The sequence below is a fragment of the Puntigrus tetrazona genome, unplaced genomic scaffold, assembly GCF_018831695.1.
Source record: "Puntigrus tetrazona isolate hp1 unplaced genomic scaffold, ASM1883169v1 S000000008, whole genome shotgun sequence".
NCBI classification, from domain to species: Eukaryota; Metazoa; Chordata; class Actinopteri; order Cypriniformes; family Cyprinidae; genus Puntigrus; species Puntigrus tetrazona.
The window spans coordinates 1,404,146-1,413,622 of NW_025047688.1; the positions used below are offsets into that span (position 1 = coordinate 1,404,146).

General features: G+C 38.7%; 1 pseudogene; it reads left to right on the top strand.

The window, feature by feature from the left end:
* LOC122332265 overlaps positions 1-9,477 on the top strand; it is a 26,691-nt pseudogene that overhangs the window by 6,491 nt on the left and 10,723 nt on the right.

Genomic DNA, 9,477 nt, shown 5'->3' on the forward strand with positions numbered 1-9,477 from the left:
GTGGCTTTTTAAGTTAAATGCTGTTCTCCCGTCATTTCTCTAATGAGATCTTTTGTCCTTCCTTATGTTGGTTGGAAACGGGGAGTGTCGGGTTGACTGGCCACATTCTCCACATTCATCTTTAATGATTTGTCTCAGTCATTAGTCGTTCAGTCCAATAATCACCCAAAGCCGGTCTCCTGAGCCCCTTTCTGTGATTTTGAAGACTAAAAGACAGATACCCAATGACAACAGCGCGCAGACTTCATTAACGCAACAAAGGACAGTCCTACAAAATCCCGACAAGGAATCTTTTACCATGTTTATCACAGATTCTGGCAAATTTCCAGACTAACTACATTTTAAGGGTAAAATAGTATACAGGACAGCGTGCATCCTCTTCAGTTGGGCATGTTGGGGAAACAAATCATTTAAAAGTAAAGCGCTGCGATATTGCAGTACCTAAAAAAGCAGCCAAACACGTCACTTAGTTACAAATATTATGTTACTTTCGCGTTGTTTCTCTAATTTAGCAAATGTGAAAAGTCTGAAACAGGCAAAACTGAAATGAACTTTCGATAACGATTTCAATAGTCAATGACCCATTTGCTCGGTCTGTATGGTGGAGTGTCCCAGTATAGAAGCCACTGGTGGTCTCCTGTGTTCCCACAGCTGAGCTGCATGCTGGTCTGAATAGACTCACCGTGGAAAGTAGATTAAGGGGCACTGGGTGCACAGATGAAATGCTGATGAAACCTCTCAACACCATAGTGGCTGGCCTGTTTCCCATCGAGAGAGCATAGTGTTGAGTACTAAAACTCCAGCGCTGGCATGTCATTCCTAATGTTGTCCATCAGATATGTGTTGAATTTCCCAACCGAGATTGAGGGGTGCTGTGTTCCTGGAGCTTTCCGAACATTACTGTCCACCTGCCACATCTTCGTGGGAATGGACTCTAACTATTTGCTGTAATGTTTTATCTTAGCGAAGCTCTACATTGGCCGAAGCTAACAAAAAAATGTATTAATTCAGTATTTTATGTTAATTTATGCGACATTGCCTCTTTGGAAAATGTGCCTCTACCAATCATCATTGTTATTATTATTTTCTTTTAATTATTTCTTTTATGCTAATTTGTACAATTTTCTGGCACAATGCAATATTATTTCCTCAAAACACTTTTTTTTTGTGCAAGATTTGTAACTCCATTGCAACTGCATTTGTGACTGCATTAAATAAATACATAAAGTGACCAAATTTCCGAAATTAAAAACATAGTTCGGTGGTCAAAATATAATTGAAATCTCACAGATTATTTAAAAATGACAATACGAAAATACGTGTGTGTGTGTGTGTGTGTGTGTGTGTGTGTGTGTGCTTACCTGGTACAACACTACACTTACTAAGCACAACACTTCAGAGCACTTCAGGAAGTCAGGATGAAAAAGCTCATAGACCTATAAAAGCAATCTAAAATGGCATGGTTGTTAAGAATATGTGTTTATTCTACATTTGTCCTTGTTAATACTATCAGTTAGCTTTTGGGTGGGTGGTATGTTAATTGTTTAAAATGTTGTTCACTCGACATTGAACGTGTCACCAAAGAAGCAAGAGGCAGCAATACCATTTTACAGAAACGAACCACTAAACTGATTCACGATGCCCACGTTACTTTCTTGGTCGGTCTTACAGTACGTTCCCTGCGTTTACTGTGAGACGACAGAGCCAAGTTTTTCATGTATTCACTGAAGTGCCCAGAATAGTTGATTCATAAGGGCTGTCAAATAAGAGGAACGTTCTGGAAGGATTTCATCAGAACAACAGTTGCTGAGCCAGCTGTTCTGCACCGCTGTGTGTGAAGTGAACTCAAGCAAAACTGCCACTGTGTGCCTCGGGGATGAGTTATGTCTAGTTAATGAAAAAACAAAACAAGAAAAGAAAAAAATCAAACCTCTATAGTTGTGGTAGCAGGAAGTGAAAGAATTTTCCTAAAGGTGTGTCTGGAATGAAGTGTGGAAAAAGGGATTGGTTACGCAGCAGATGGCTATAAGTCTGAGCTTTATTTGTGTGGTGTAAGACGATGCAGATTTTTGGGTAAGTCAGTTATTGATTTCATGTATATTCAGTTTTGTCTTCTCTTCTGACCGCACAAGCACTTTTTATGCTTTGACAAGCAGTCATTAAAAATGCTACATCACTTGCGTGACTCATAAGATCTCAGAAACCCTCTTCATTTCTCGGCATCTCCTACAAATTCGTTCAAAAAAGACACATGATTGGGGTTTTCCCCCCAAATCTACACCTATGTGTGTCTTTTGTGGTGTGCTGACAGCAGTGTGTATGTAAATAATTGATTTGGTGCAGCTGGCTGATGGGTGCTGGAAACAGGAAGACACCCAATGATGAAATAGTCTGTCAGATCCTCTTCATCAAGCACCGGTCTCGTTTACGAAGGACTAATAATTACGTCATAATTACAAGGTTTTTTCCCCTGCGTTTTGTCCTCCTAAAATCTATGGCTGTGTTTCAAATAGTGGTCCCGCGAATCACGTTGAAGACGTCTGACCAAAAGAAGAAAAACAGACTTCTTAGCTAAATTAAAAGAATGCAAACTTTAAATTAGCACGATTGCAGCTTTGCAGTAACATGGGGTTGATTGCATATTTTTTCGTTTTTATTATGTTTTTAAAAAATGCCTCCGAGAATTACATAACATAATTACATAATTACATTACATAACATAATTGCATAAATTTAGTTTGACTTGGGATTATGCTCATAGATTATTTGGGCTATATGTGGGCAAAAGAAATCTTGATAATGATATCATAGCAATTTAAACAAAAAAAAAAAACAACAATAATAATGCTATCTGTCAGATTGGTCTTTAACTCTGTTGGGTTTTTTTGGCACGGAAGGTAAACACATCTAACAAAAAGAATTTGGCACCTCTGCATTCTCTTCATTCTTTTTTATAGAAAAGAGAGTATTCTGGCTTTTAGAGCCACCTAGTTTTGCATGGCAGTAGTAGCTACACACTGCTTCTTCCTCTTTACTTATTCATTTATTTATTATCAAGTAGTTCGTTTTATGATGATTGGCAACCGGCAAAAGTGCAACGTTGGAGGGTCAACCAGACATTAAAGGGCACTGAACTGGATTATTTATAATATTATAATATGTAATATTGACATAATGGTTTTGTTTAGTAATACAGAGAACTGTTATCAGTGTTGTCAATACGTCTCAGTGAATTCTGGGATTGCCTTTTTCAACACAGGATGCATGCATTGCTGGTTAAAACATTTGCCTTTGTTGGAAGTTACTGGGGGAAAAAAAGGGATTAATTTATATTTTATTCGTTTCTTTGCACAGATTGTTGATCGGTGCTCCCAAAGCCAGGGCTTTGTCCAATCAGGGAGCAAAAATCACAGGTGGGCTGTACAGCTGTGACATCACCACCCACCCTGACGACTGCACTCGAGTGGACTTTGACAATGATGGTACGCAGAAAAACAGAAGTCTTACAGATTAGAGATTGTCGCACCAGGGGCCTCATTGATTAAATGTTGCGCATAAACCATCCTAAATTCGATCTTACGATTATTTCTCAGATATTCTATGAACAGAAATCGATGAACCTCAAATGATCTTGAACTTGCGAGCAGATAAATGGTTTCAGCTCTCTTCTTTGTTAACGACTTCTAATTAATGTCGTTAACACATAAAATATGACCAATCATCATAATTTAGAGGAGTGAGCTGGGTTATATTTTCAAAAACATGCAATACTCTGACAATAAAAAGTGCGTACGTCTGCTCAGACCCTGACGTGACGCTAAGCACTTTTCCATGTCAAAGACAGTATATGAGCTTTGGCATGGATTTAAGCGTAAAATTATGTGGAAATGCATGCCCCAAAGATTTGCACAAAAGCAGTCATATGTAGCATGGGTATATTTGTAGCAATAACCAACAATACATTGTATAGGTCAAAATTATTCATTTTTCTTTTATGCATAAAATCAGGATATTAAGGAAAGACTGTGTTCCATTTTATTGGTAATATGCATTGCTAAGAACTTGATTTGGACAACATTAAAGGCAATTCTTTTCAATAGTTTAATTCTTTTGCACCCTCAATTTACACCAAAAAATGGACCCTTATGACTGCTTTTGTGGACCTGGGTCACTTATATAAATTCATCCATGTGCTGTTTTGTGTCATTGGTTTCAACGCTCAGCAGTGCCAGTATACGTATAATCATGACCTGGTTTCTCTTCATGGTGACTCCCACAGTTGATGCTCGCGTGGAGAATAAGGAGAACCAGTGGATGGGTGTAACTGTTCAGAGCCAAGGACCTGGAGGCAAGATTGTGGTACGTCAAGAACATAGTTACCCATAACCGATTTATTATTTATCACGCAAGGTCCATATCAGCTTCTTTCTTTGTGTCTCAGACATGTGCCCATCGCTACCAGCGCCTGTTGTTCCCCAACACCCCCCAGGAGGCGCGTGACATCACCGGACGCTGCTACATGCTCAGCCAGGACCTGAGCATCGACAGCCAATCAGACGAAGACGGAGGGAACTGGAAATTCTGCGATGGGCGCACCAGGGGTCATGAGAGATTCGGGGCCTGTCAGCAGGGCCTGGCTGCCACCTTCACTAAAGACTACCATTATGTCGTCTTTGGAGCACCAGGGGCATACAACTGGAAGGGTAGAAAGACTTTGGATGCGAAAAATAAAACAAACCTGTTGTCATGTGACCAGACTTTTGACCGTAGTGGAGAAGTCTGGTTAATACTGAAAAACTAACATTTAGCAGAAATTCTTTATTTCTGTGCATCAGAAAGTTAAAAGGTACAGGTTATTTAACAGCAAGCTCATTAAATGATGCAGAATATGTGTGAAGTGTGTCCTTTGAGTCTGAAAGCAGAGCTCACAGGTCACTGTTTCGACCTTTGGCAAGGTCTTACCTCATAGACACCTCATACTGCTATCATTTATTTATTATGATGGACTGATCCATAAAAATAGCCAGTGTTTTTACCTATGTGTTTTATATGCACGGTGACCCCCGCTGGTGTGGAGGAGCACTGCAACCTGTGCTAAATTGTTATTAATTCACACAATTGTGTTGAAAAAGTACTTAGTTTTAAAGCATACTTTTAAAAAATAGTACCTATAACTGAAATTCTATACTTAATATAAACGAATATGCTTAAATGCAAATTGTATGTAATGTTTTCAGTCACTTAATTGTGCATTACTTGCAATGAAATGAAAAAGTATTATAGTTTTTAGATTTACATTAAATTTATAGTACTCTTTGACACACAAAAGTAGGACTTATGTTCATTTTTCGAAGTAATTTTGTAATTACTTCTACTCAAATATTTCGATAGTATTAATGGTAAACAAAAATGTCATTTTAACATGCATTGAATATATATTCGCACAATTTACATTCAATTTCTATTCGTACAACACGATAAAGCCGCAATTAAATATACATTTTTAATATTAATGTAATTATAATTACATTCGAGAACGCAACATGTATTTTAGTATAACACATCAAAATAAACGTCATAAAAGTAAGCTCTTCTTTAGTGGCCTTTTATTGAATTAATATTATATCATACAAAAATGCAATTATAAAAATATACTGTATACTTTAAATGTTTGAAGTACATGTTGCACAATCCTTCAAAACCATTAACCACACTTCTTTTTTGCACAAATAACCATTACTCGATCATTTGTTTTCCTGTAGCACATTTGATTAGCGCTCACCCCTTCACTTCTGTTGTCTAGGTATAGTGCGCGTGGAGCAGAAGAACAACACTCTTCTGGAAATGGGCTTGTTTGATGACGGCCCTTACGAGGTCGGGGATGAAAACCGCCTGGATCCAAATCTAGTGCCAGTCCCAGCCAACAGTTACCTAGGTGAGTGAGAGAACCGCTTAAAGATCAGTGTGTGTGTGTGTTCTGTGGTCAGAGCATCTCTATCTTGCTCGTGTCCAGGATTCTCTCTGGACTCCGGCCACAGCATCACAGAGAAAGGCAGACTCATCGTAGTGTCAGGAGCGCCGAGAGCCAATCACAGCGGTGCGGTGGTGTTTCTGCGGACGGAGGGAGAGATGTCCACCACGCTCACATCCGAACACGTTCTGGAAGGACCGGGCCTCGCATCCTCCTTTGGATATGATGTCGCTGTAGTGGACCTGAACGGAGATGGGTGGGTGACGCACAGTGCTCGGAAGTAACTAGATACATGTGTCGCTGTTACACATATTACATGCATTTACTATTATAATAACAATACATTATGCATAATTACATGCAAGTAATCCTACGAGCCAAATCCTAAGCAATTGATATTATTTAGTACGTAAAGATATGGTTAGGACACCTTAGAATGCAATGTATTCTACAATAACCACAAATAAATGTAACTGTAACCAGTTATACATTTACAACAGTTATTACATTTACTGAAAAAAATGCAATAAATTATTGTGTTAATTACAAAGGGGTTACACCTGATTTAGTATCAGATTTAACCGATTTCTTTTTGCAAATTGCAACTGCTTTAATATATGAGACGTGTTTTTTTAAATGAACTGTTTTTTTTGCATTTTATTAGATGCAAGTGCAAGTAAGTCCGATTTAGTGGTGGCTGATTATAATGATTATAATCTTAATCAGTGTTGAGCACTACTGTAAGGTTAGCCCCGCCTGGTTTGGGTGAAAATGAATAACATGGAAAAACATTAGAAATGTAGAAAAAACAATCAAAACGTAATCAAATGTAATCAGTTACATTAACAAAGTAATTGTAAAAGTTACAATGCTTTTTATATTTCAGATAAGGTAACTTGTAATCTGTAATTTACTACATTTCCAAAGTAACCTTCCAGATTGAGGAAGGTGACAGGAGATCTGTAGGAACTGAGCGGCTGTGTTGTGAATGGGCAGCTGAACTGTGCTGATTGTCCTCCAGCTGGCAGGACGTTGTGGTCGGTGCTCCTCAGTTCTTCCAGAGAGATGAAGAAGTGGGAGGAGCCGTGTACGTTTACATCAACAAGGCCGGAAGGTGGAAAGACGTCACTCCTGTCCGCCTGAATGGAACCAAAGACTCCATGTTTGGACTGGCTGTGGAGAACATCGGAGACCTCAATCTGGATTCTTTTGAAGGTTGAATGCATTTTTTAGCTTTGGTTGCAGAATAGTGACTTCTTCGGATTGTTTCATTTTCTTCCTGCTTGTTTCTCAGATATCGCAGTAGGTGCTCCTTATGCAGACTCTGGGTTTGGTCGCGTGTACATCTTCCAGGGATCTGCCGACGGCATCAATACCACACCGGCTCAGGTTAGACACTAAACACCGTCTGTCTCTGTGTTTGCTCTCCTGTCTGCACTTTTAATGGAACAGATCTGTGAAAAATTACTTGGATCAAATATTGGTGGAACTAAAAGGAATAAAGGGCACTGTGAGACTCCTTTTCCAATGTCATCCGGTTTAAAAGCTTTTCCATTTTCAGCATGAAACACTGGCGAAAAATAGATACTTACTTGGTTTTATGCATTAGATATTTCATTGTATATCTAAATCTAATTTGGTTTTGATTCTACTTTGCTTTTGTCTGATTAAACTTTGTACTCAAAATCTAAGATTTTGACTTTATATTTCTTAATGCTTTTAGGCATAAAAGAATTTTACCCATATAATGTATTGTTGGCTATTGCTGTACATATAATAGTCTTTGCCTTGCAGATTCTGGAGGGTAAACAGCACAATATTAAGATGTTTGGCTATTCTCTGGCCGGAAACATGGACCTGGATCAGAACTCGTACCCTGATCTCGCCGTGGGCTCGCTCTCTGACACAGTTTTCATATACAGGTGCCGGTCGCTCACTTCTCCCGTCTAGGTCATTACCTGGAGGTGTGCATGATATAACATCCCTCTCGTGTGCAGGTCCAAAAATGTCATTAGCATCAAGAAAGACATCAAAGTGACACCAAGGGAGATTGACTTGGTGAAGAAAACATGCGGCAACAGCGTATGGTGAGATACTACCGTCACTTATAAATACGCTTGATATTTTGAACTCTAATATTTATGGGTGTTTAATCTTGCATCCCTCACAGCTTGACAGTGGAAGCGTGTTTCTCATATAAAGCAAAGCCCTCCACCTACAACCCTAAACTCAGTAAGTCTGTTTATGCTCTCAGTATCTATTATTATTTTCGTTTTTTATTCCAAAGGTTTTTTTAATCGTCAGGTGTAACAATAAACAGAATGCTATCGTCCNTGGAAGCGTGTTTCTCATATAAAGCAAAGCCCTCCACCTACAACCCTAAACTCAGTAAGTCTGCTTATGCTCTCAGTACCTATTATTATTTTCGTTTTTTATTCCAAAGGTTTTTTTAATCGTCAGGTGTACAATAAACAGAATGCTATCGTCTGCTGGGGTAGATGCCATTATAGTTATCGTTATTGTGATCTTAATGAGAACAGTACTTAAGATGTGGTCCAAATGCATTCTGCGTTATTAATACTGACAGAAGACAAGAAAAACTACATGCTAGAAGTTCACTGAAGTACATAAGAGCCTTTCTTTGTTCTGAAGCTCACATATTCTAAAGGTGTTGTTCGTTTGTTGTTTGTTTGATAGCCATCTCCTGTACTCTCGAGGCTGAGTGGTACCGCAGGAAGCTGGGTCTTCCTTCTAGGGTTGTGTTTCTGGAGAAGAGCGCCATGGATCAGGACTTCCAGTCCACCGGCATCCTGGAGCTACGAGGACAGAACAAGAAAGCCTGTTACAAGAGCAAACTCAGATTGCAAGTAAGTTTTAAAGTTGTGATGAAACATGTGGTTGTAATTGACTAGAAGAAGACATGCAGGGCAGGGTTGATGAACCTGTTGTTGATTGGTTTGTGAGATGTAGGCGTGGCACTATGCAGATTAACGTCAAATTACAATAATATTCCAATACTGGTTTCTTTTTTAAACAAATAAACAAAACTTTTTTTTTTACTTATTAACGTTTTACTTCAGGATACAACGTATAGCAGGTCCCAAAAAATATTATGCAGTAACTGTATCCAACATTGATTATAGAGTATATTAGAATGATGTGACGTTGAAGACTGGAGTAATTCAGCTTTGCTTTACAGGAATAAATTATTTTAAAGTATGTTAATATTAATATACTTTAAAACATGAAAAAACATGAAAACGTTCCCCCTCTGGTCAACTTTTAATTTGATGATTAATCAGTATCTCCTGTTGTATCATTTAGTGCATTGAGAGTTTTATTTCTGGGTGCACTGTTCGTACGGTTCTCCTTTTGGAATCATGATGACGTTCCCGTTTAACCTCTGCTGTAAATACATTGAGTGGGATCTGCGATGTTCTGGTCTTCAGGAAGGCATCAGGGATAAGCTCAGAGCCGTTCCTATCGAGGTGTCTGTGGCCATTCAG